Source organism: Schistocerca serialis, chromosome 7 (genome assembly GCF_023864345.2).
Source record: "Schistocerca serialis cubense isolate TAMUIC-IGC-003099 chromosome 7, iqSchSeri2.2, whole genome shotgun sequence".
Lineage (NCBI taxonomy): Eukaryota > Metazoa > Arthropoda > Insecta > Orthoptera > Acrididae > Schistocerca > Schistocerca serialis.
The window spans coordinates 253,184,520-253,212,437 of NC_064644.1; the positions used below are offsets into that span (position 1 = coordinate 253,184,520).

General features: G+C 41.4%; 1 protein-coding gene across 1 annotated transcript in view; it reads left to right on the forward strand.

The window, feature by feature from the left end:
• Positions 1-27,918, forward strand: part of LOC126413002 (neuropeptides capa receptor-like) — a 1,154,641-nt gene that overhangs the window by 467,419 nt on the left and 659,304 nt on the right. The gene's annotated exons all lie outside the window — the stretch shown is intronic.

Below are 27,918 nucleotides of genomic sequence, written 5' to 3' on the forward strand. Positions count from 1 at the left end.
GCGCCTGGAGACGCTGGTTCAAAATGGTTCAAATGGCTCTGAGCACTATGGGGCTTAACTGCTGAGATCATCAGTCCCCTAGAACTTAGAACTACTTAAACCTAACTAACCTAAGGACATCACACACATCTATGCCCGAGGCAGGATTCGAACCTGCGACGTAGCGGCCGCACGGTTCCAGACTGTAGCGCCGAGAACCGCTCGGCCATTCCGGCCTGCGGAGACGCTGGCTACAGGCGCTTGGAGGTGGCCTGGAGGCAGAGGATATAGAGGCGGTACCGAGCTAGTATTACCCGATCAGCAGGAACTCCATAAGTAGCCAAGAATTTTTGATGAAATGTCGCGCCTTTTAGACAAAGCCACCCAGTTGAATACCCGAGAACCACTCAAGTTTTTACTCCGCCGGGAAAACCTGAAATCACACATAAAGACTTTCAAAAATTCCCAAAAGCATTAGTCAGAGTCGGTGCCTTCGTGGAAATGGAATGTCTAGGAAGCGCTGACGAGCATAGGGGGCAACCATTACATGCTGACTATACACCGCCCGATATGATGTTTCTGTGGCAGTCTTAGGATCTCTTGCTGGGGGCACATGACGTGCTCTGTTAAGGGGGTGCCCTTCGGCATTTGACGGAAGTCCCAGCCGTGGCACTGAGTTGTTTGCGTGATTTCTATCTTTCCCCACCTGAATTTCCTACTCCGATGTGCAGTGATACTAACGATTATATTCAGTTCGTGCCGTACCTTACGCTATCCTCTTATCCGAAAGGGGCTTAATCACGCTTAATCTTATACAGATATGTTCATGATGCCATACTGTCTCTCAACAATTAGGTCATTTATTTCCAAAAGCCTTCCACATTCAGGAAGAACCACTGTGCCCAAGATTGCTGCCTCCACGTTCAATTGCAATCTCTCATAAAGACAGCAAGGCTTCTTATGGAATATCAACATAAAAATGCAATGAAAATTGATAAAATATGCAAGAATATTAATATCACGGAAACATTTTATTAAATATTTGACAGAAAACAATAATTTCAACTTAAATCAGCTTCTGAATTTCACCACAGCCTACTATAGTATCGTAACACACACTTAAATGTGCCAGTTGGCGACTTCAGCCTGTAGGCCGCAGCATCCGAATGCCAACTTTCTCTTCATCAGCAGCTTCAGACCGCAGTACGTTGAGACTGTTATTTAGAAAAGGAGAATCTGTTGAGTGATTAGTGTGTTGCAACACTTTAAAGAGAATCCAGAATAGTTTTGACGGGTCTTCTCCATGGTGTTCAGTAACAACGTAATTGCCAACCAATTTAGAAGTACGACTTCTGTTCCGTTGACAGCTACCCATATCTGATGGTTTTTAGGTAGCGCCGCACTGTTTTCAGAACCTCGAGGTAGCAAAAATCTAAACAGTTTTTCCCTAAAGTCAGCTCATGAGGAATCTGTTGCCGACAATACTTTTGTAGAAAGGCAAGGTATTCGGGCACCTGAAGTTTGTACCATGAAAAAATTAATGTGTGGAGTTTGGAGTCTATCGCTTCTGCACCAGTAAGATTATTTTGCTTCTCCAGAATTGTGCGGCTTTGTTCATTACGTGCTTATCATAACGCAACTGTTCCTAAATTTGGGAATTCATAGAGCACCAAATTTGCTAATTGCATGCAAGATATAGGATAGTCTCTCCATGAGTATTGGAAGCTTCGTCCATCGTAATCCAAAATCTTAATTTAGGTGACAATTTTAGTGCGCTAGCAGGCATCATCAATCACGAAATCTGAGCACGTACTACTTGTCAATGTTTTTGGCGAACATACCCGTTGTTCAGAATCGGTACAAGTCGCTGCTAGTCGGAAAATATAGGGCCGCTAGTCTTTTGTTTGCCCGAATGCCAATCTCGACAGCACACGAAGCCCTGAACTACACATAATAATGGATACTACAATGCTGCACAATGTCTTATTATCGTGTCCGCTTACGTTTTGAGGACTGAAATGTTGGAATCTTTGAAAATTAATCTGAAGCATGTCTTTCATAATGCAACTCAAAGCGCAATTAACGACGATTTATTGCTCTACCGCGGGATTTTTCAAGGTAATTTTGTTCCTGTCTTCAGAGTTTACGGTTGGTCTGAATCAGAACTTTTTCTACGGAGCGGCCTACTAAGTTTGAAAGCAATAGTATGTATTGTATGTAGCCTGAAGTTAAAATATGTAAAACATGTAATTACAATGAAAAATATAAAAATTTGTAACGATAAAATTAATTATATCAACGCTGTCAACATGAACTTTTACACATTTGACATATCTACGATCAAAGAGAAAACATATAACTTCATAAAACTTCGGACTCTACTCATAAGCAAAATCGCACATTTTCCTAAAATCCAAGTACTTCGTTGTTGATCAGCATCAGTGTACACAGCAACGGTTTATTTTATTTTTAGTTTTTCCTTTCCTAAAGATGATTCCTTATGAGATGCATCGGAGTGTGCGAATGTGCATCCATAGAAAGTTATAAAATTTTGTGTCCTTTCGAACAGGGGGCATCAACAGGATATGAAATGCTCATAACTCCATCTGCTAATGCTATTAACCTGTGGTTCGTAACCTAGTTGTATTGTTAATATTGAACACTTTATTTCCAGTTTAACCGTCTATCTTCCTCTCTCTCTTCCACTTTCCCATCCTCCTTCACTCTCTTCTCTCTCTCCCTCTCTCTCTCTCTCTCTCTCTAATTCTCTCTCTCACACTGTTCTCAGCGTTGAGTACGTATCAATTTCCTGCGTCGTATATACAACCTGCTATATATGTGTCAGCACATTAGTACAAAAATTCCGACAATGTGTTGTTGGCTAGCTGATGTTAATGTTCTTTGACCTGAAACCCTCTGATGCTATTGAGCTGCTGAAGACTAGAAGTATGATTACACCGATGGAGGTCCTGTTGTGAGTGTGAATGTTACCGAATGAAACAAACAAGTTGAACAAAGGAGGGGTAACAATTCCTCCTATGAAGAAATCTAGTAGTCAACTTTAGATGGAAAAAAATGTGTAAGTGGGAGGACTGTTCCGCTTTGTGCGCCTATTTGTGTGTTTCCAAAGGTATCTTTACACTTTTCATCCTCTCCGGAGAAATGATAAATATCAATCAACAGGACAATATTGGTCTAGCTCTTACACCCCAATGGAAGACATATCCCAACTATAGCCGGCCGGTGTGGCCGAGCGCTTCTAGGCGCTTCAGACTGGAACCACGCGACCGCTAGGTCGCAGGTTCGAATCCTGCTTCGGGCATGGATGTGTGTGATGTCCTTAGGTTAGTTAGGTTTAAGTAGTTGTAAGTTCTGGGGACTGATGTCCTCAGATGTTAAGTCCCATAGTGCTCAGAGCCATTTGAACCATTTGGAACCAACTACATGTAACACTTTTCACATGGCCAGCAAAAATAACTGGCGTGTTAATCCTTAGAATGTCGAGCATTTTCCCGGTCGCTTATATCCACGTCACAGTTTTGCAGTAGCCAATAGAACTGATTAATTTAAGGCTATAGGATTTCCTTCATTCGACACATATTCAGTCGCCACCTTGATTCTGCCTTCCGGAGTGGATGTGCTCACATGTCAGTGCACGCCAATTTCACGAAGTAACGATTTATGCATTTTTATTCTTTACTTGTTCCATCCTTGTCATCGTTCACGGTGCATTATATGTGGCGAGTATCTTATTATGTAGCTTTTGGACAGGAGCCCACGTTCTAATGTCAAATAGTTACAAGCAACTCGGAATATCCAGAATAACCGCAGTTACAGATACTAGATGAATTAGACGTAATTTCTTGCTGGTATGATAATTAGCAGCTAGCTCTAAATGCAGAAAAATGTAAGTTAATGCGGATGAGCAGGAAGAACAAGCTCTTAATTTTCGGATGTAGTATTGTCAGTGTCCTTCTTGACGCAGCCACGTCGTTTAAATATCTTGGTGGATCGTTGTAAAGCGATGTGAAATGGAACACGTATTTGAGGGATATGGTATGGAAGGCGAATGTTCGACTTTGGTTTGTTGAGAGAATTCTGGGGAAGTTTGGGCCGTCTGTAAAGGAGTCCGCGTATAGGATGCTAATACCTGTTCCTCAGTACTGCTCCAGTGTTTGGGATTCACACCAGCTTTTAGTAAAGGAAATGTAGAAGCATTTCAGAGGTGGACTGCTAGATTTGTTACCGGTAGGTTCGGACAACACCCAAGTGTTACGGTGATGCTTCGGTATCTCAAATGGGAATCCCTGGAGGGAAGGCAGCTTGTTTTCGAGGAACACTATAGAGAAAATTTACAGGGTTGGCATATGCAGCTGACTGTAGAACGATTGTAGCGCCACCAAAATTCATTTTGAGGAAGGACAACACAAATAAGAAACAAGAAATTAGTGCACATACACAAACATATAGACAGTCATTTTTCCCTCGTTGTATTTGTGAATGGAACAGGACTGAGAAAGTCTAGTTGTGATACGTGGTATTCTCCACACCATACGGTAGTTGGTCGACAATATAGAAGTAAAGAAAGTGCCATTCGCTCCTAGGTGTTGGATGGTGGTGACTACTGTGTGGAGCCATGTGGTCCACATTGCTTTATACACTGAAGCGACAAAGAAACTGGTATAGGCATGCGTATTGTAATACAGGGATATGTAAAGAGGCAGAACTCGGCGCTGCAGTCGGCAACGCCTATATAAGAAAACAAGTGTGTGGTGCAGTTGTTTACCGCTGCTACAATGGCACGTTATAGCAAGATTTACTTGAGTTAGAATGTAGTGTTATAGTCGGCGCACTGCGATGGGACACATTTCCGAGGTAACGATGAATTGGGGATTCCTCCTTATGTCCATTTCATGACTGCACCGTGAATATCAGGAATCCGATAAAACATCAAATCTCCGACATCGCTGCGCCCAGAAAAAGATCCTGCAAGAACGAGACCAATGATGACTGAAGAGAACCGATCAACTCGACAGAAGTGCAACCCTTCAGCAAATTGCTGCAAATTTCAACGCTGGGCCATCAACATTTGTTAGCGTGTGGACCATTCAACGAAATATCATCGATATTGGCTTTCGGAGCCAAAGGCCCACTCGTGTGTCCTTGATGACTGCACGACACAAAGCCTTACGCCTCGCCTGGGCCTGTCAACACCGAAATTGGACTGTTGATGACTGGAAACATGTTGTATGGTCTAACGAGTCCGTTTCAAATTGTATCGAGCAAATGGACATCTACGGGTATGGAGACAACTTCATGATCCCATGCACCCTGTACGTCAGCGGAGGACTGTTCAAGCTGGTGGAGGCTCTGCAATGGTGTGGGGCGTGTGCAGTTAGAGTAATGTGGAACCCCTGATACGTCTAGGTACGACTCTGACAGGTGACATATACGTAAGCATCCTGTCTGATCACCTGCATCCATTGATGTCCATTGTGCATTGCGATGGACTTGGGGAATTCCAGCAGGACAATGCGTAAGCCCACATTTCCAGGATTGCTACAGAGTGGCTCAAGAAACACTCTACTATGCCTAAACTCTTCTGATGGCCACAAAATTCCCCAGGCACGAACATTATTGGGGATAAATGGGATGCCTTGCCACGTGTAGTTCAGAAGAGATCTCCACCCCTTCGTACTGTTACCGATTTATGGACAGCCCTGCAGGATTCCATCCAGTACCACTTCAGACGTTAGTCCAGACCATGCAGCGTCGTGTTGCGGTACTTCTGCTTGCCGCGTGGGCCCTACGCGATCTTAAGCAGGTATACCGGTTTCTTTGGCTCTTCACTTTATAATTGTTGAAATAGATGTAGCACAGGGGAACGCAGCGAGCTTTACTAGGGGCAGGATCCATTGACGTGTTTATGTGTGGTGAGATTCGGTGGTTCTGCTGGACTTTATGGAGCGCATTATATTACTGAAATACCATTGCCTCCTCAGATTAGGCATTCAAAATACAGGGGTTGGTCCAAAATAAGGAAACACTGCTAGCAACGTATACTTGAAAATACATGCAGATGCTAAAATGGTTCAAATGGCTCTGAGCACTATGGGACTTAACTTCTGAGGTCATCAGTCCCCTAGAACTTAGAACTACTTAAACCTAACTAACCTAAGGACATCACACACATCCATGCCCGAGGCAGGATTCGAACCTGCGACCGTAGCAGTCGCGCGGTTCCGGACTGCGCGCCTAGAACCGCGAGACCACCGCGGCCGGCATGCAGATGCTAATCAAGCCTGCAGACACTCTTATATTTGACAACGAACGGTATCTGTGCAAATTCCTTAATACTTTGCAAGTGTCAATCGTGGTCGAAATAGTGTAGTCGTGAGCGCACTATGTCGGAGTTAAGTGAATTCGAATTAGCCAGGTAATTGGTGCTCGATTAGTGGCTGTTTTTTTTGTAATCGAGGTACCTGAAGTATTTGGTATTTGAAGAGGCACCGTATTGAAGTTTTATACCACATATAGGGAAAGCAGAAAAAAACGTCATCCGCTAAGTCTCAAAGCGAAGTGTATATCGAGCTCTCGTGACAAATGATGGTTGAAATGGATTTTGATGAAAATAAGAGGACGACAGCTGCAGAAGACCCTGCAGGACTGAATGTCGCACTCGCGAACCCTCTAAGCACCAAAATAACGCAAGTATTTCCGTAAGTAGGAAATTGCATGGCACGCTGGAATTCCAAAATCACTCACCAGAGACGCAAATGTCTCTAACAGGAAGACGTGATACTGAATCCATTAAACCTGGCTACTGTTCAATGGACGTTGGTTACTTTGTCGGATGAGTCTCGCTGCACACTGCTTACAGTTTCCGGCAGGGTTCACATCCAAGGATGAAAGATGGTGATGACTTGTGCAGTGATACCATGGCTTTCCATGGATCCCTTGGGCACTCTGCAAGGTCGCATTACAGCTACAGATTGTGTGACCTTTTTGACAGATCATGTCCATCCCCAGGTACAATGTTGTTTCCAAGTGGTGATACTGCATTCCAAGACGAGAGGGCCCCTCTTCATACAGATCGCATCGCCCACGACTGGTTTTGTAAGCACGAGGACGGACTGTCGTATCTCCCCTGGCAACCACAATGACGTGATCTCAGTAATATTGAGCGTTAGTGGTCTAGTTTGATCATCGTTACCTGAACGTCATAATATTTTGCGCGAAGATTGATATAAAGCACTCCGTCTTCAGGCCGCAAGTGGCCCTTCGGGACCATCCGACCGCCGTGTCATCCTCAGTTGAGGATGCGGATAGGAGGGGCATGTGGTCAGCACACCGCTCTCCCGGTCGTTGTTATGGTTTTCTTTGACGGAGCCGCTACTTTTCAGTCGAGTAGCTTCTCAGTTGGTATCATGAGGCTGAGTGCACCCCGAAAAATGGCAACAGCGAATGGCGGCTGGATGGTCACCCATCCAAGTGCCGGCCAGTCCCGACAGTGTTTTACTTCGGTGATCTCACGGGAACCGGTGTATCCACTGCGGAAAGGCCGTTGCCACAAGAGTGATATAAGAGTCCCTTCCAAAACGAAGGAAACCTGTTTTGAATATCGATCGGTTTCGTACGCCACTTTAGGAATGGTAATGCTTCGTATTTATTGTTTAACAGAAAGTTGACGAGGACGTTATTAGTGACTGAACAAGCAGGTATGGAGGTAGGACGGGGATGGAAATAGACCATATCTATTCCAAAATGATCCATCTCGGCATGTTCCTTAAATGACTAAGGGAAACCACATAAACAGTAAGTCTGACTGACCGGACGTGTATTTAAAACAAAATCCCCTGAGAGTCATAAAACTGCTTCACATACACGACATGACATCGGATTTGTTACCAAATATCTCAAGAATAGTTTCCACGTGATTTAATGGATCAACGGATCGTAGTGAATTCCATGAAAACATGCTGTGGGCCAAGGCGGTACCCTACCGAAATGAATTGTCTAAGTATCTTTTCTCGAAAAAAAATAAATGAAAGAAAGACACATAGCAGTGACTTTGTTTGGAAGGGCCACCGACCGTTCATCAACAATCAATGAGGAAATTCTGATGATTGAATAATATGGATATCAGTATATATAGGAGCTTCCTACGTCAGAGTATTCGCTAAACTGTTGTTGTCCATTGGTCTACTTGGACCGTGAGCTTTTTCAAGACAAAGAAGTTGTGACCTTCACAAAACTTCGCAGAAAACATTCCTGTCAGAGTTCACTGACATTTTTAAATGCGAAATTGGTCCAACTGCTATCCGCAATGATACCACAAATTGCATAACGATGCACTTTAGCTGCAGGCAGAGACACGCGCACAGGTCACATGTCACTCATAACAAAGGCTGCTCAAAAACGTTTCGGTAAAATTTAGTCGATGCTTTAACATTCAAAACTGAACGCTTTGGGATGAGGATGTAACACCTGGAAACGAATGTTTACGTTTTTTATTGATATAAAAAATTTACACACTGATACAACACCTTTACGTATCACGAACGGTTCAATACTACTACCGCAAATCTAAGTCGTTGATAAGTTATAAATCTGGTGTCGAAATTACTTGTGATCCTTACTTCTTTTTATTCCGAGGGTATGCAGCTTTACTGCATGGTTAAATGATGATGGCGTCCTCTTGAGTAGAATATTCCGGAGGTAAAATAGTCCCCCATTCAGATCTCCGGGCAGGGACTTCTCAAGAGGACGTCGTTATCAGCAGAAAGAAAACTGGCGTTCTATGGATCGGAGCGTGGAATGTCAGATCCCTTAATCGGGCAGGTAGGATTGAAAATTTAAAAAGGGAAATGGATAGGTTGAAGTTAGGTACAGTGGGAATTAGTGAAGTTCGGTTGCAGGAGGAACAAGACTTATGGTCAGGTGAATACTGGGCTATAAATACAAAATCAAATAGAGGTAATGCAGAAGTAGGTTTAATAATGAATAAAAAAATAGGAGTGCGGGTAAGCTACTACCAACAGCATAGTGAACGCATTATTGTGGCCAAGATAGACACGAAGAACATGCCTACTACAGTAGTACAAGTTTATATTCCAACTAGCTCTGCAGAAGATGAAGAAATTGATGAAATCTGTTGTGGCTTGGCAAGACAGCCAAGCCACAATGAGGATGCCGAAAGGCACGCGTTTAAGTTCATGCAGGCTGGCGTGAGGTCTGAAACGGGTGAAGTAATTGAGACTAGCAAATAAAGTTCGTAGCTGCTGGAATACTTAACTTTAATCCATAATTGGTGAACATCGCTCTTGACAGTACATGTTTTACAGCATCAATAGCAACTGATAATGGCGCCTTGCTAGGTCGTAGCAAATGACGTAGCTGAAAGCTATGCTAATTATCGTCTCGGCAAATGAGAGCGTAATTTGTCAGTGAACCATCGCTAGCAAAGTCGGCTGTACAACTGGGGCGAGTGCTAGGAAGTCTCTCTAGACTTGCCGTGTGGCGGCGCTCGGCATGCAATCACTGATAGTGGCGACACGCGGGTCCGACGAATACTAACGGACCGCGGCCGATTTAAAGGCTGCCACCTAGCAAGTTGGTGTCTGGCGGTGACACCACAAAATGTACGATGAGATAAAAGAAATTATTCAGGTAGTGAAGGGAGACGAAAATTTGATAGTCATGGGTGACAGGAATTCGAGTGGAGGAAAGGGGAGAAAAGGAAACATAGTGGGTGAATATGGATTGGTTGAGAGAAATGAAAGAGAAAGCCGTCTGGTAAAATGTTCCACAGAGCATAACTTAATCATAGCTAACACTTGGTTCAAGAATCATAAAAGAAGGCTATATACGTGGAAGAATCCTGGAGATACCAGAAGGTATCAGATAGATTATATAATGGTAAGACAGAGATTTAGGAACCAGGTTTTAAATTGTAAGACATTTCCAGGGGCAGATGCGGACACTGACCACAATCTATTGGTTATGAACTGTAGATTAAAACTTAAGAAACTGCAAAAAGATAGGAATTTAAGGAAATGGGACCTGGGTAAACTGACTAAACCAGAGGTTGTACACAGTTTCAGGGAGAGCATAAGGGAACAATTGACAGGAATGGGGGAAAGAAATACAGTAGAAGAAGAATGGGTAGCTCTGAGGGATGAAGTAGTGAAGGCAGCAGAGGATCAAGTAGGTAAAAAGACGAGGGCCAGTAGAAACCCTTGGGTAACAGAAGAAATATTAAATTTAATTGATGAAAGGAGAAAATATAAAAACGCAGTAAATGAAGCAGGCAAAAGGGAATATAAACGTCTCAAAAATGAGATCGACAGGAAGTGCAAAATGGCTAAGCAGGGATGGCTAGAGGACAAATGTAAGCATGTAGAGGCTTATCTCACTAGGAGTAAGATAGATACCGCCTACACGAAAATTAAAGAGACCTTTGGTGAAAAGAGAGCAACTTGTATGAATAGCAAGAGCTCAGATGAAAACCCAGTTCTAAGCAAAGAAGAGAAAGCAGAAAGGTGGAAGGAGTATATAGAGGGTCTATACAAGGGCAATGTAATTGAGGACAATATTATGGAAATGAAAGAGGATGTAGATGAAGATGAAATGGGAGATACGATACTGCGTGAAGAGTTTGACAGAGCACTGAAAGACCTGAGTCGAAACAAGGCCCTGGAAGTAGACAACATTCCATTGGAACTACTGACGGCCTTGGGAGAGCCAATCCTGACAAAACTCTACCATCTAGTGAGCAATATGTATGAGACAGGCGAAATACCCTGAGACTTCAAGAAGAATATAATAATTCCAATCCCAAAGAAAGCAGGTGTTGACAGATGTGAAAATTACCGTACTATCAGTTCAATAAGTCACAGCTGCAAAATACTAACGCGAATTCTTTACAGACGAATGAAACACTGGTAGAAGCCGACCTCGGGGAAGATCAGTTTGGATTCCGCGGAAATGTTGGAACACATGAGGCAATACTCACCCTACGACTTATCTTAGAAAATAGATTAAGGGAAGGCAAACCTACGATTCTAGCATTTGTAGACTTAGAGAAAGCTTTTGACAATGTTGAGTGGAATACTATCTTTCAAATTCTAAAGGTGGCAGGGGTAAAATACAGGGAGCGAAAGGCTAGTTACAATTTGTACAGAATGCAAATGGCAGTTATAAGAGTCGAGGGGCATGAAAGGGAAGCAGTGGTTGGGAAGGGAGTGAGACAGGGTTGTAGCCTGTCCCCCATGTTATTCAATCTGTATATTGAGCAAGCAGTAAAGGAAACAAAAGAAAAATTCGGAGTAGGTATTAAAATCCATGGAGAAGAAATAAAAACTTTGAGGTTCGCCGATGACATTGTAATTCTCTCAGGGACAGCAAAGGACCGGGAAGAGTAGTTGATCGGAATGGACAGTGTCTTGAGAGGAGGATATAAGATGAACATCAACAAAGGAAAAACGAGGATAATGGAATGTAGTCAAATTAAGTCGGGTGATGCTGAGGGAATTAGATTAGGAAATGAGACACTTAAAGTAGTAAAGGAGTTTTGCTATTTGGGAAGCAAAATAACTGATGATGGTCGAAGTAGAGAGGATATAAAATGTAGACTGGCAATGACAAGGAAATTTGTTAACATCGAGTATCGATTTAAGTGTCAGGAAGTCGTCTCTGAAAGTATTTGTATGGAGTGTTTCCATGTATGGAAGTGACACATGGACGATAAATAGTTTGAACAAGTAGAAAATTGAAGCTTTCTGAATGTGGTGCTACAGAAGAATGCTGAAGATTAGATGGGTAGATCACATAAGTAAAGAGGAGGTATTGACAGAATTGGGGAGAAGAGGAGTTTGTGGCACAACTTGACAAGAAAAGGGATCGGTTGGTAGGACATGTTCTGAGGCATCAAAGGTTCCCAAATTTAGCATAGGAGGGCAGCGTGGAGGGTAAAAATCGTAGAGGGAGACCAAGAGATGATTACACTAAGCAGATTCAGAAGGATGTAGGTTGCAGTAGGTACTGGGAGATGAAGAAGCTTGCACAGGATAGAGTAGCATGGGGAGCTGCATCAAACCAGTCTCAGGACTGAAGACAACAACAACAACAACTTCTTTATGATAGAGCGTATTAATTGATCCACAAGTAATTTGTAACTGAACTCTTCCCTGTATGAATTTCACAGGTGGTTCTGCAGATAATTCTTGATGGGTCTACTCTTACACAACTCCGTACAGTCTCATTAGTGCCACTGCGTTAGTAATTCTTTTACGGGAGTCTTGAACAGCTAGCTATGTGCCCCCGTTCCGTGACCTTTTTCTGTATCAGTATATTCGTTTGGTATTACAGGGGTATATTCTACTTAACATACATTAAATGCATCTCAGCAAGATGAGAGTGATGGCACATCTTCAACAGCCTCTTGTTAAAACTATACAGTGATTAACACTACCGCGTATACAACAAAGTGCTTTTGGAATAGTTGTAAAAGTAACATAACCAATGCTGTCCATTGTGTGTGATTAGCCATAAGACGCTTTCTGACACGTGCCTCGGACACACTGCTCGTTCAGATTCTAAAATAGTCCTTTCCGTCCACTGATCAAAAGTTCTAGAAAAAAGTTTTCTATCCTCAGCCGGCTGTATAATTTTCGCGACACGGATTTGAAACTTGTTGTGTACCTTCTCCTCCGTGATAAATGTTGTGACAACTACTTAGGCATACGTGTCCTGCAACCCTAAGGTTTCTGGACGAGGTTATTTCTGGTAGCTACTATTGTTTCCTATTTTTCCAGTCCCATATTGTGTCGGAGGAGCAACCATTGGTAAGCCGGTAATATCTCTAGTTTTTCAGGCGACGTTATTTCTTAAGATATATAAGGGAGGAAGTAATATTTTCGTCCACTTCGTAGAAAGAACGCTCCATAAATCTACCAACAAACTGCATCATGATGTACTGCACTCCACTTACATCGTCTCTCACAATAGGTTGATGAGCACCTCTGTAAGAGTACTGTTCTTTCAAAACGAATCCTCGACGAGATATATCGTTTCTTTCTGGAACTTCTTTGCCTCCTCGACCGATACTCAGTAGGAAGATTCAAGAATCGATACAACACGCCTTTTGTTGTAACTTCCTGCTCGGAGGAATTACATTTACTTAAGTGATGCCCAAAACAGCAGACTTTTAATCTGGCGGTTAGTTACAGCAACATGATTCAGCTCTCTACAAAAGCGTAACCGTCTTCGATACTACGTTGCGGTGCATGAGTGTAGCAGAATAGAATTAGTGTGGTTTCAAAATTACTGTGTTACAGTACAAGAATTGTAGACTACAACTGATGCTAGCTACTAGTTTATTATCCTGTACCTAGTTTCAAAACTATATTCCCTAAAGCACCGTCTGTGTCTTTTGAGTTGTTACAAATAAAATACAAACTGTTACACAGTAAAATGAAATGTTTTTGGGAGTAGTTTATTGCTTATGTTTATTACATTATTTTTTTCCGTTTTTCCTTTGTTTCTTCTTGTGACTACATAGGTAACACATCATGTGTCCTCATAAAATATACGCCCTGTAAAATAACACCTTTTCCGTCATCGTACTGAATAAATATTATCTAATAACAATATCCGTTTCTGTATTTGACATATTGTATCATTTTTATCAGAACTTCTTTTCTCTGTCGCCCTTTCCTTTCTTGTGTTCATGATGTACTTTAGAAGTGTATCTTTCACTTCAGATTGCTTCATGTTATTTCTTCCCATTTTGTCCTTATGCCTAAGATACCGGTTACGGTTAACCCTAACCTTCTTTCCATTCCTTATTCTTTCTCCACTGTGCTCACTAATCTGTTATACATATAAGGAAAAAAGATTTCTTTTGTTTCGATATTCTGTCTATATTTTGTACCTACTCTTAATGCTTCTTTATATTGCGTACATTATTTTTGCAATCACTGGTATTTCAAGTACATCGTGTATCCAGCTTGTACTCCAATTTTAATTAGTTGCACTCATGCAATCATTTCGGTATTACTACTAGATTGTGGTGTTTTGGTTTTATGTTCATAGAGATACTGTTCTTGAATTATTTTGGATAAATCGTAAGCTCTTTCCGTTTAATTAATTTTAAACCTGCTGGAGATATTTATAATCCATTCTGGGTTGTCAGATTTATAAGACATTCAGTTTTATTTTTCTACTTAATTTGTCCTCCCCATGAACCATGGACCTTGCCGTTGGTGGGGAGGCTTGCGTGCCTCAGCGATACAGATAGCCGTACCGTAGGTACAACCACAACGGAGGGGTATCTGTTGAGAGGCCAGACAAACGTGTGGTTCCTGAAGAGGGGCAGCAGCCTTTTCAGTAGTTGCAAGGGCAACAGTCTGGATGATTGACTGATCTGGCCTTGTAACAATAACCAAAACGGCCTTGCTGTGCTGGTACTGCGAACGGTGGAAAGCAAGGGGAAACTACGGCCGTAATTTTTCCCGAGGGCATGCAGCTTTATTGTATGATTAAATGATGAAGGCGTCCTCTTGGGTAAAATATTCCGGAGGTAAAATAGTCCCCCATTCGGATCTCCGGGCGGGGACTACTCAAGAGGATGTCGTTATCAGGAGAAAGAAAACTGGCGTTCTACGGATCGGAGCGTGGAATGTCAGGTCCCTTAATCGGGCAGGTAGGTTAGAAAATTTGAAAAGGGAAATGGATAGGTTAAAGTTAGATATAGTGGGAATGAGTGAAGTTCGGTGGCAGGAGGAACAAGACTTCTGGTCAGGTGATTACAGGGTTATAAACACAAAGTCAAATAGGGGTAATACAGGAGTAGGTTTAATAATGAATAGGAAAATAGGAACGCGGGTAAGCTACTACAAACAGCTTAGTGAACGCATTATTGTGGCCAAGATAGATACGAAGCCCACACCTACTACAGTAGTACAAGTTTATATGCCAACTAGCTCTGCAGATGACGAAGAAATTGAAGAAATGTATGATGAAATAAAAGAAATTATTCAGATAGTGAAGGGAGACGAAAATTTAATAGTCATGGGTGAATGGAATTCGAGTGTAGGAAAAGGGAGAGAAGGAAATGTAGTAGGTGAATATGGATTGGGGCTAAGAAATGAAAGAGGAAGCCGCCTGGTAGAATTTTGCACAGAGCACAACTTAATCATAGCTAACACTTGGTTTAAGAATCATGATAGAAGGTTGTATACATGGAAGAACCCTGGAGATGCTAAAAGGTATCAGATAGTTTATATAATGGTAAGACAGAGATTTAGGAATCAGGTTTTAAATTGTAAGACATTTCCAGGGGCAGATGTGGACTCTGACCACAATCTATTGGTTATGACCTGTAGACTAAAACTGAAGAAACTGCAAAAAGGTGGGAATTTAAGGAGATGGGACCAGGATAAACTGAAAGAACCAGAGGTTGTACAGAGTTTCAGGGAGAGCATAAGGGAACAATTGACAGGAATGGGGGAAAGAAATACAGTAGAAGAAGAATGGGTAGCTTTGAGGGATGAAGTAGTGAAGGCAGCAGAGGATCAAGTAGGTAAAAAGACGAGGGCTAGTAGAAATCCTTGGGTAACAGAAGAAATATTGAATTTAATTGATGAAAGGAGAAAATATAAAAATGCAGTAAACGAAGCAGGCAAAAAGGAATACAAACGTCTCAAAAATGAGATCGACAGGAAGTGCAAAATGGCTAAGCAGGGATGGCTAGAGGACAAATATAAGGATTTAGAGGCTTATCTCACCAGGTGTAAGATAGATACTGCCTACAGGAAAATTAAAGAGACCTTTGGAGATAAGAGAACCACTTGTATGAACATCAAGAGCTCTGTTGGAAACCCATTTCTAAGCAAAGAAGGGAAAGCAGAAAGGTGGAAGGAGTATATAGAGGGTCTATACAAGGGCGATGTACTTGAGGACAATATTATGGAAATGGAAGAGGATGTAGATGAAGATGAAATGGGAGATACGATACTGCGTGAAGAGTTTGACAGAGCACTGAAAGACCTGAGTCGAAACAAGGCCCCCGGAGTAGACAACATTCTATTGGAACTACTGACGGCCTTGGGAGAGCCAGTCCTGACAAAACTCTATCATCTGGTGAGCAAGATGTATGAAACAGGCGAAATACCCTCAGACTTCAAGAAGAATATAATAATTCCAATCCCAAAGAAAGCAGGTGTTGACAAATGTGAGAATTACCGAACAATCAGTTTAATAAGCCACAGCTGCAAAATACTAACACGAATTCTTTACAGACGAATGGAAAAACTAGTAGAAGCCGACCTCGGGGAAGATCAGTTTGGATTCCGTAGAAATACTGGAACACGTGAGGCAATACTGACCTTACGACTTATCTTAGAAGAAAGATTAAGGAAAGGCAAACCTACGTTTCTAGCATTTGTAGACTTAGAGAAAGCTTTTGACAATGTTGACTGGAATACTCTCTTTCAAATTCTAAAGGTGGCAGGGGTAAAATACAGGGAGCGAAAGGCTATTTACAATTTGTACAGAAACCAGATGGCAGTTATAAGAGTCGAGGGACATGAAAGGGAAGCAGTGGTTGGGAAGGGAGTAAGGCAGGGTTGTAGCCTCTCCCCGATGTTATTCGATCTGTATATTGAGCAAGCAGTAAAGGAAACAAAAGAAAAATTCTGAGTAGGTATTAAAATCCATGGAGAAGAAATAAAAACTTTGAGGTTCGCCGATGACATTGTAATTCTGTCAGAGACAGCAAAGGACTTGGAAGAGCAGTTGAACGGAATGGATGGTGTCTTGAAGGGAGGATATAAGATGAACATCAACAAAGGAAAAACGAGGATAATGGAATGTAGTCAAATTAAGTCGGGTGATGCTGAGGGAATTAGATTAGGAAATGAGACACTTAAAGTAGTAAAGGAGTTTTGCTATTTGGGAAGCAAAATAACTGATGATGGTCGAAGTAGAGAGGATATAAAATGTAGACTGGCAATGGCAAGGAAAGCGTTTCTGAAGAAGAGAAATTTGTTAACATCGAGTATAGATTTAAGTGTCAGGAAGTCATTTCTGAAAGTATTTGTATGGAGTGTAGCCATGTATGGAAGTGAAACATGGACGGTAAATAGTTTGGACAAGAAGAGAATAGAAGCTTTCGAAATGTGGTGCTACAGAAGAATGCCGAAGATTAGATGGGTAGATCACATAACTAATGAGGAGGTACTGAATAGGATTGGGGAGAAGAGGAGTTTGTGGCACAACTTGACCAGAAGAAGGGATCGGTTGGTAGGACATGTTCTGAGGCATCAAGGGATCACCAATTTAGTACTGGAGGGCAGCGTGGAGGGTAAAAATCGTAGGGGGAGACCAAGAGATGAATACACTAAGCAGATTCAGAAGGATGTAGGTTGCAGTAGGTACTGGGAGATGAAGAGGCTTGCACAGGATAGAATAGCATGGAGAGCTGCATCAAACCAGTCTCAGGACTGAAGACCACAACAACAACAACAACAACTTAATTTGTCTATTCATATGCAATTCCGTCTATTTTTCATGTTGGGAATTTAATTTCTTCAGCATCTGAGACCAATCCTGTTAGCTGTATTCTCATTTGATAGCTATTTTTATTCCGAAGTCATCTGCATTTGCTAGTTAGTGGATCTTAATTGCATAAGATTTCTTCGCTACAATTAATGGTTAAATTTTGTGACTTTCACGCTCCAATGTTCAGATCCCTAAAATTTTTAACACATTTCAATACTAAAGCTGATATGCCTAACGTAACTGAAATTTCTCTACTATTTTCTGAACTCTGATGTGAGGCCACGTTGAGCCGTATGAGAATACATCCCATGCTACTCACGAATAATAAGGGAAAAAGGAGGGAATTTCGCTATCATCCCGAGAACTGTAGCTATGGAGGACATCATTGATGATACCGAAGCGGCCATATGGACCGTTCCTTGTGAAAGAATAGAGGAAATACACATTGAAATAGCCAGGATGTGGTACCGAGAAAACCACCAGCTTGCAGTCTGAAGAAAGAAGAGCTACAAGCTATTAAGAATCTCAACGCCAACAAGAGTATATTGATACTGCCTCATGATAAGGGAAATGTGGACGTGTTAATGAAGAGCGTAGATTATGAGCAAAAGATGCAGGACCTATTAGATCCGACGACATACCGACGCAGCGTATCACACGAAAATACGAATCGGTTAATCAAGGCGTCTTCTCTGGCAGCGGACAAACGGACATACAAAGGAACCTGCGCAACACAGAAGCCCTACCACCTCGGCTGTATGAATTACCTAAGATCTATAAGAACAACGTTCCACTAAGACCGATTGTTAGCGCTCCTGGTTCACCGACGTATCAACTGGCAAAACACGCGGCCTATCTGCTCCAGCTACCGAAGGGGGGGAGACTGTCACATACATAAAGGACTTGGGACGTTTCATTAAAAAGCTGAAGAAACTAAAACTTGCACCAAATGACGCCCAGGTCAGCTTTGATATTGTTTTTTTACTTACGAAAGTGCCACTCAGTGACTCTCTGGAGCACATCGGTTCCATTTTCAAGCAAGACGTCACAAAGCTTTTTCATGCATGTCTCACCACGAGCTATTTCATGTGGAATGGCAATTTCTACAAAGAGCTGGAAGGCGTTGCCATAGGTAGTGCTCTTATTCCAATGGTGTTCAACTTCTCCATGGAACATTTCGAAGCATAGTCACTGGACTTATCCACCTGTAAACCTAAGGTGTGGTATAGATACATCGATATTACTTTCGTTGTGTAGAGCCATGGTGGAGCAAAGCTCGTTGAACTCCTAAGACATTTGAACAGCCTCCATGCCAACATAAAATTTACTATGGAAATAGTAAAGGACAAAGAAACTACTACTTCTCGATGTACTGGTCACAAGGTACGGTGAAAAACCTGGGCCACAGCGTGTGTCGAAAATCGACACACACGGACCGATACCTGCACAATTTATCAAACCGCCTCCCGAGCCAGAAAAGAGGCATGATTGGTACACCCGTAACGCGAGCAGGACGGATACGTGAGCAGCAGCACCTCAGACGAGAAATGCAAGACCTGGAAAGTGTTCTGAGGAGCAATGGGTACTCCACAAGTTTACTCGGCGAAGCGATAAGTCAAAAAAAAAAAAGTCGGGTACGGCCTTTCTGTCATACATTCCCAGAGTGACGGAGAGAATCGGCCATATATTGCACAAACACGGCGTGAAGGTGATTTTCAAACCGACAAAGAAGATCAAAGAGTATCTTCGATCAGCAAAGGAGAAAAGAGACCCACATACAATGTTTTTAATATACCGCATACAATGCACACGCGGAAAAGTCTATGTCGAAATGACTGGACGTTCAAACACTATCAGGATCAAAGAACATAAGCGACATTGCAGGTTGGGACAGGTGCAGAAATCGGCTGTGGCAGAGCTCGCACTATGTGAGACCGACCAGATAGTAAAATTCTCCCACACGGAAGTTCTGGCTGTAGAGAAGCACTGTCACACCCGCTTGTTCAGAGAGGCGATTTTTGGGTCATCAGTCTTCTGACTGGTTTGATGCGGCAGACCACGAATTCCTCTCCTGTGCCAACCTCTTCATCTCAGAGTAGTACTTGCAACCTACGTCCTCTATTACTTGCTGGATGTATTCCACTCTCTGTCCTCCTCTATAGTTTTGGCTCTCTATAACTCCTTCTGGTATCTTGGAAGTCATTTTCTCATGTCTTAACAGATGTCCTATCATCCTGCCCCTTCTCCGTTTCAGGGTTTTCCACATATTCCTTTCCTCTCTAATTATGCAAAGAACCTCCTCATTCTTTATCTTATCATTCCATCTAATTTTCAACATTCGTCTCTAGCACCACATCTCAAATGCTTCGATTCTCTTGTGTTCCGGTTTTTCCACAGTCCATGTTTCACTACCATACAATGCTGTACTCGGACGTGCATTCTCAGAAATTGCGTCCTGAAATTAAAGCCGATATTTGATATTAGTAGACTTCTCTTGGCCAGGAATGCCCTTTTTGCCATAGCTAGTATGCTTTTGATGTCCGTCACTCATTATTTTACTGCCTAGGTAGCAGAATTCCTTAACATCATCTACTTCGTGACCATCGATCCTAAGATTAAGTTTCTCGCTGTTCACATTTCTACTACTTCTCATTACCTTCGACTTTCTACGATTTACTCTCAAGCCATACTGTGTACTCATTAGACTGTCCATTCCGTTCAGCAGATCATGAAATTCTTCTTCACTTTCACTCAGGATGGCAATGTTTTCACCTTGAATCTTAATTCCACTCCTGAACCTTTCTTTTATTTCCATCATTGCTTCCCCGATGTATAGATTGAGCACTTGGGGAAAAAGACTACATATTTGTCTTACAGCCTTTTTAATACGAGCACTTAGTTCTTCGTCATCCACTCTTATTATTCCCTCTTAGCTGTTGTACATATTGTGTAATGTTGGCAGAAAAGCCAACACTGTTTTTCTAGAGGAGGCCGAAATGCACGCGTTTAATTACACGCTGACTGGCGTGAGGTCTGGAACAGGACAATATCTTGAGAATTGCAAATAAAGTACGTAGTTGATATAATATTTAACTTTAATCCGCAATTGTAGAACATCTCTCGTTACGGTACATGCTTCATAATATTAATTATCAATTGAATACGGCGCCTTGCTAGGTCGTAGCAAATGTAGCTGAAGGCTATGCTAACTATCGTCTCGGCAAATGAGAGCGTAGTTCTCAGTGAACCATTGCTATGCACGTCGGCTGTACAACTGGGGCGAGTGACAGTACGTCTCTCTAGACCTGCCGTGTGGTGGCGCTCGGTCTGCTATCACTGACAGTGGCGACACGCGGGTCCGACGTATACTAATGGACCGCGGCCGATTTAAAGGCTACCACCTAGCAAGTGTGGTGTCTGGCGGTGACACCACATATTGTGCATGACTTGTCTCTCCCTATAGCTTACACTTATTTTTCGTTGAATTTCCAACACCTGGCGCCATTTTACATTGTCGAACGCTTTTTCCAGGTCGACAAATCCTGTGAACGTGTTTTGATTTTTCTTTAGCCTTGCTTCCATTATTAACCGCAACGTCAGAATTGCCTCTCTCGCGCCTTTACCTTTCCTAAAGCCAAACTGATCGTCATCTATCGCATCCTCAATTTTCTCTTCCATTCTTCTCTATATTATTCTTGTCACCAACTTGGATGCATGAGCTGTTAAGCTGCTTGTGCGATAATTTTTTCGCTTGTCAGCTCTTGCCGTTTTCGGAATTCTGTGGATGATATTTTTCCGAAAGTCATATGATATGTCTCCAGACTCAAACATTCTACACACCAACGAGAATAGTCGTTTTGTTACCATTTACCCCAACGATTTTAGAAATTGTGATGGAATTTTATCTATCCCTTCTGCCGTCTTTGATCCTCCAAAGCTCTTTTAAATTCTGATTCTAATACCGGGTGCCCCATCTCTTCTAAATTCACTCCTGTTTCTTCTCGATCACATCAGACAAATATTCTCCCTCATAAGGGCTTTCAGTGTATAATAATACAAAAACACGGGAACAGTTTCAACAAAAAAGAAGAAAGCCTTAAGGTAAACGGATCCTGGCTTCCCGTGCTGCAGCGAACGACCGTCGCAGGTAGCAAGAGGAGAACCGCACCGGAAATGACCTCGGAGAAGCCCTCGGACGATGGCGCGCCAGGTACATGTAGTCTGCGGCCGCGAGCTCGGCTTTGGCAATGCCAGCCGCTCGTGGTGGAGAATGGTCAGTAAAATTATCAGACGAACGTCGGCCGAAGAACCCGAGACAGAAGCCAATAGTCACTTGATCACGAACGATACTTAATTTCATGGATGACTGCTTTGAAAAATTCGCTTTTTGTCGCAGAAGCGCTGTTAATCATTCCTCTGCAGTTGTGTGGTAGGATGATTTTTGTGCTGACTTACACCTTCATAGAAAGTCGCAAGTGTTCAAGTGTTTAATCATTTGTGACCTCCTTAATCGTTCATAATTCGCAAGTGTATTTGCTTCATCATCTCCCTTATTACGGTTCTTCGCGGAATCCAAGACAATTAACGTTGTGCGCAAGAGCGAAGTTAAGGGGAGTCGTACCACTCTATCTTGACAATGTTAAATTGGCTATATAAATGCCAGTTTTTTTCAGAATTATGAGTACATAAATATCAATTACTTTTGAATACATTGTGGGAGTGAACAGTGATCAATGTGTTACAAATATTTACTATCAAAAACAGTCTTGATCACAATTTATTTACTACGGTGGCCGTTTTCGACCGATGAGTAAGAGCCTCCTTGTGGTGGTAAATCACTACTAGTAATGTTATGTGGTAAATAATTCGTAGCTGTAGATTTAAAAGTTTCTGAGAAAATATGAGGATTTGTACTGAAAAAATTTAATTTTGAGAAATTTGGGTTTCAAAGAAAAAAATTAATACGCAGCCAATTAACGCGTACAAAATTTGTTAGAATTATCCTGGCTGGTAGTCCTCATCTCCTTCTTCATCTGCCCCACCCTTCCCCTTCTCCTGGAATCTACATTTTTTTGACATACTGTTGGCTGCAATCCCTGCCTTCGTGTTTCGCAGTTGGTCCAAGATCATCATACTTTTAGCAGTGTTTTAACCTTTATGAATCCCAAGATTCTTCAAAATCTATAATTTCCCAGAATAGTCGTCAATAAAAGTAAGAGCATTGTCAGAAATATCAAGTTCCAACACTGGCCTTCCAATCCATGATCATATAGTATTGTGAAAAAATTCGGGAGCAATATGTGTGTTTTGCTTTCCAGACAGCTCTGGATGGGCAAGATTCTGAAACAGAGGTTTCATGGGAAGCACAGCAGCATTTGGTATCAATTTTGTGTGAGAGAGCGCCTAATTTAACTTCCTCTTTTGCCTTCAGGTGTTTAGACCACTCAATGGAACATAGGTTGTGATTGGTTCAGCATTTGTGGACAACTTGTGGAAATAAATTGCCCTAAGAGCTATCTTCATTCCATCTAAATTACCCGTGTTGCTTCCAACAGTCTGGTGCACATACTCCTCTGTATATGATTAATGCGCTCAAGTTTTGTATTCAACAAGTCACAACAGGGTTTATTCTCCACCAATCATGCAAAACGAAATTCTCAGAAATGGCAGTGGATCATTATTTTGAAATAACTATTTAAAATAATAAATATTTTAATATTCCTATAAAACGAACACCAAATTAAGCATAAACGGGGATCTATTTTCATAATCTGCACAAAAGTAAAAATGTCAAATTAGTCATTTTGGGTGGTACAGTTCCTCTTAATCACTGCATAGTAGTTGTATGATTGCTTAACTACGAAATACTTTTTGAAAGAATGTGTACTAGAGGTTCACATTTTCTTAGAAAAAGTGTTTTTAATGAAAATTACTGGGGATTGTTGATACTCTTGCTGACTATTGTTCCACATAATATCCATCCCGTTCAAGGGATGTGGTGAGCCATGACACCAGCTTCTTTATGCCCTCGTCGAAGAACTCTTCTACCAGCTCCTTCCCCAACTACAGGACCCCTTTCTGCCCCTGCTTGTCAATTAAATATTTAATTCCACTCGTGTCTGCCTTGACGGAGATGAAAAGATTATAATCTGACGGCGCCAAGTCAGGGAAATACGGGGAGTAAATCAGAATAGCCCAGCCTAATGACTCCCGATCTCCTTATTGGCTAAGGATGAGTGAGAACGAGCATTTTCGTGCAGCAGACGCACCTCTCTCGTCATTACATTATTCCCCAGCTTTTGTTTTGAATGCTCATTTTGATTGATTGATTTTTTTTTTGTCTCACAATGTCGTTGTGCTCTGATGGCCACCTCTTGAGGCAGAAATTAGAGCAAAATGATGCCGGTTTGGTCTCAAAACACTGAGACCACGATTTTTTTTGGTAGATGGAGAACTGGTGTGTCGCCACTGTGAAGGCTGTCGTTATCTCTTAGGTGTGTAATGAGCCACCCGCGTTTCATCTACAGTCAGAATGAAACTCAGAAAACGCTCCCATTCCAATAAAAGTCGTTCAAGAGCCTCGAGGGCGCTACTGATAAGATTCTTCTTGTGCTGCTCAATCGGCTGTTTTGGGACCCATCTCTCGCACATTTTCCAGTATCCCAGAGTTTGTATGACTATCTCGAATAACAGAGTTCTGGAGAGTTGTTGAAACATAGTAGAAATTTGATCTACTGTCAATCGCCGTTATTCATGAACAGCTGTTCTTCGACTTTTTCACCAGTTCATCAGTCAGAATGGAAGGGCTTCCACCCCAACCTCCAACCCCTGTTCGTCATAAACATTTGTTCCGCATCCACTAAACTTCAGACACCGCACCCTACGCCATTTGAACACACTCGTTCTGTTGGTAACACTTTCGCCGAAAAGCGTTTTGATTCCCGAAACAATTTCGGTAGTCGTTGTCCCTTCCGCAAGTAGGAAGCGGTTTACAGTACCTCATTAGAACTAGGCGGGATTTCTTACCGATCTTTCATGTAACTACGCTATATATTAAGCTTACGTACTACAGTGTTAAAGTGTTCCTGCGATGGCCGCTCTCATCCATTTCTGCCATTCAGTTTACCATTCCTAAAAAAAAAAAAAAAAGAACCACGGCCTGTTACGATCCTATTGCACTTACTATCTCAACATGGCTCACGGCTCGTATTGGTCAGCCCATCATCCATATGTACCCGCGGGGTCTAGGGCGTCCTACCACGAACCGCGCGGGTCCTCCCGTCGGAGGTTCGAGTTCTCCCTCGGGAATGGGTGTGTGTGTTGTCCTTAGCGTAAGTTTGTTTAAGTTAGATTAAGTAGTGCGTAGGCTAAGGAGCCGATTATTATTATTATTAAGCATTACAATCCATGAAGGCTTTTTGCTGCAGAATGGACAATGTTGAACCACTTTGCTCTGTCTTTACAAGTAATTTGCCACTGTCTGTCATGTCCTAGTTTTCTGAGATCGTCTTGAATATTGTCCAAGTATCTCATGCGTGGGCGTCCAAGAGGTCGTCTTCCGGTGGGAATCTCTTCAGTCACTTTCTTGATGGTCCTGTTTGGTGGTGCTCTGATGACATGCCCTATCCATTTCAGTCTTTTGGCTTTAATTTTGGCCACTATATCGGAGTCTTTATATAATTTGTAAATTTCATTGTTATTTAGCAATCTCCATTCATCACTGATCCTATCTCTTATGGGTCCAAATATTTTTCTCAAAATTTTTCGTTCAAATACTCTTAATCTGTTTTCCTCTTTTTTTGTGAGAGTCCAGGTTTCAGATCCATAGGTGAGTACTGGTATAATCAATGATTTGTATACTTGTAGTTTGGTGTTCCTAGAAATTAACTTGCTTTTGAAAACTGTCAAGAGACTATAGTAGCATTTGTTAGCCTTCTGAATTCGTGATTCTATTTCAATTTTTATGGAGTTGTCAGAGGTTACTATTGTACCAAGGTAATTAAATTCATTTGTCTTTGTGAAAGCTGTGTTAATAATTTGCAGTACATTATTATTTGATGGATAGCGGGATAAGATAAAGTACATTGTTTTGTCTGTATTCAGCTGGAGGCCTGTGCCATTTGTGGCTTTAATTAATTGTGCAGTAAGAAGCTTCAAATCATTCTCACTGTCAGATAATAATGCAATGTCATCAGCGTATGCTACAATGTTAATTTTGCTTTCCAGTTGTGCTCCAATTTGTAGTAGCTTTACTTTTTGGATTATTCTATTGATTACTATGTTAAAAAGAACTGGTGAGAGTGAATCCCCTTGTTTGACTCCAGTTTTGACCTCAAAGTCTTCAGAAAGTTTGCTAGCTACTTTTATTTTGTATTTTGAGTTTAAAGTGCAAGATTTTATTAAATTTATCAATTTGTTAGGGATGCCAATCTGCCTCATGCACTTCCATAAATATTCCCTGTTGATACTGTCAAAAGCTTTTTTAAAATCAATGAAAAGCATATGTACATTTTGATTGAATTCATATTTCTTTTCACCCAACATCCTTAGGACATATATATTGTCAATAGTCGATCTGTTAGGTCTAAATCCACATTGGGCATCATCTAGGGAGTCTTCAACGTAAGGGCTTATCCTTGCTAACAGTATATTTGTCAGAATTTTATATGTTGTGTTTAGTAACGCAATTCCTCTGTAGTTTGAACAATTTGTTGGGTCCCCCTTCTTGTATATAGGGCACACAACTACTTCTTTCCAATCATGTGGGACCTGTTCCTGCTTCCAGATGTTGGTGATGATTTTGTGTAAGCAGTTTACAAAAGGAAATTTACTGAGCTTCCATATATCTGTGTCTATACCATCACTCCCAGGAGCTTTATGTCTCTTCAGCTTCTTGATGCTTTCTTTAATTTCTGCTAAGCTGGGCTCTTCGTCCGATGGGTCAGCAGTAAGATATTCATTGTCATCTTCCTGAGAGACGCTTATAGTTGGAGCATTTAGTAGCTCATTAAAATATTCCTTCCATCTGTTAGCAATGTCACTTCTTTCTGTTAGCAAGGAGCCATCTGGGTCTGTTATGAACTGTCCATAATTTTTTATATTCCCACTTTTAAACATATTTATGCTCTTGAAAAATCCTCTGGAGTCTGTGGTACGGTCATTCTCAGCTCTTTTTAATTTGTAATTCATAAAATCCCTTTTCTTTTTCCTAATGAGTTTCCTGGCAAGTTTCTGTTTCTCTTCAAAAATAAGTTTGTTTTGTGTTATTGGTTTTTGTAGGAATTTTTCCCTTGCTAATTTTCTATCTTCGATAGCGTTCGAGCACTCGGCATCAAACCAGGGGTTCTTAGTTGTAGTAAAATGTCCCAAAACTGAGGTAGTTGCTCGTGTGATACTTTCTTTCAGAGCGTTCCAGGCTTGATTAGTATCATCATTGTTAATTTTACTTTCCACTTCAGGTTTGTGTGTTTCTAATTCTCTAATGTACTGGTTGAGAACGTTTGGGTTTTTCAGTTTCATTGTATTAAACCTAGGAACACCATTTAATTTAGACCATTTATGTCTTGAGAGTGAGATCTTGAACTTGGCTTTTACAAGAAAGTGATCCGAATCACAGTCTGCTCCCCTTTGACTTCTGATATCATGTATGCATTTATGATGTTGTTTTTCGATTAATACATGATCAATTTGATTTTTTGTGATGCCATCTCTTGAAGCCCATGTTTGTTTATGTATATCTTTATGTGCAAAATATGTACTTTTGATCAACATGTTTTTGGAAGTGGCAAAGCTAATAAGTTTTGTTCCGTTTTCATTACTCTGCTGATGTAGACTATGAGGTCCAATTGTAGGTTTATAATGATTTTCATGTCCTAACTTGGCATTGAAATCTCCTAGAATTATTTTAATTGAATTTTTCGAGAATGTATCATATACCTGTTCCAATTTGTTGTAAAATTCTTCTTTAATATTGTCCTCTTTATCCTCTGTTGGAGCATGGCAATTTATAACATTTAAAGTCTTATATTTGCATTGAATCGTAATGTGAGATATCCTTTCATTCACTGCCTCAAATTTCCTAATAAAAGGTAACAATTTGTTGTTTATTATAAATCCTGTCCCTAGTGCATGTATTTGTGTATCATTTCCCCCATACATTATTGTATACTTATTTTTGTTTATACTTCCATTACCCGTCCATCTGGTTTCTTGTACTGCAACTAAATCCATTTTATACCTTTCAAGTTCCTGTATGACATTTATCAGTGATCCTGATCTATAGAGACTTAATACATTCCATGTTCCCATATTCATAACCTTTAAATTTTGCAAGTTCGTCATCAAGTTTGGTGGCCCAGCATTCTTGTCATTCTGATT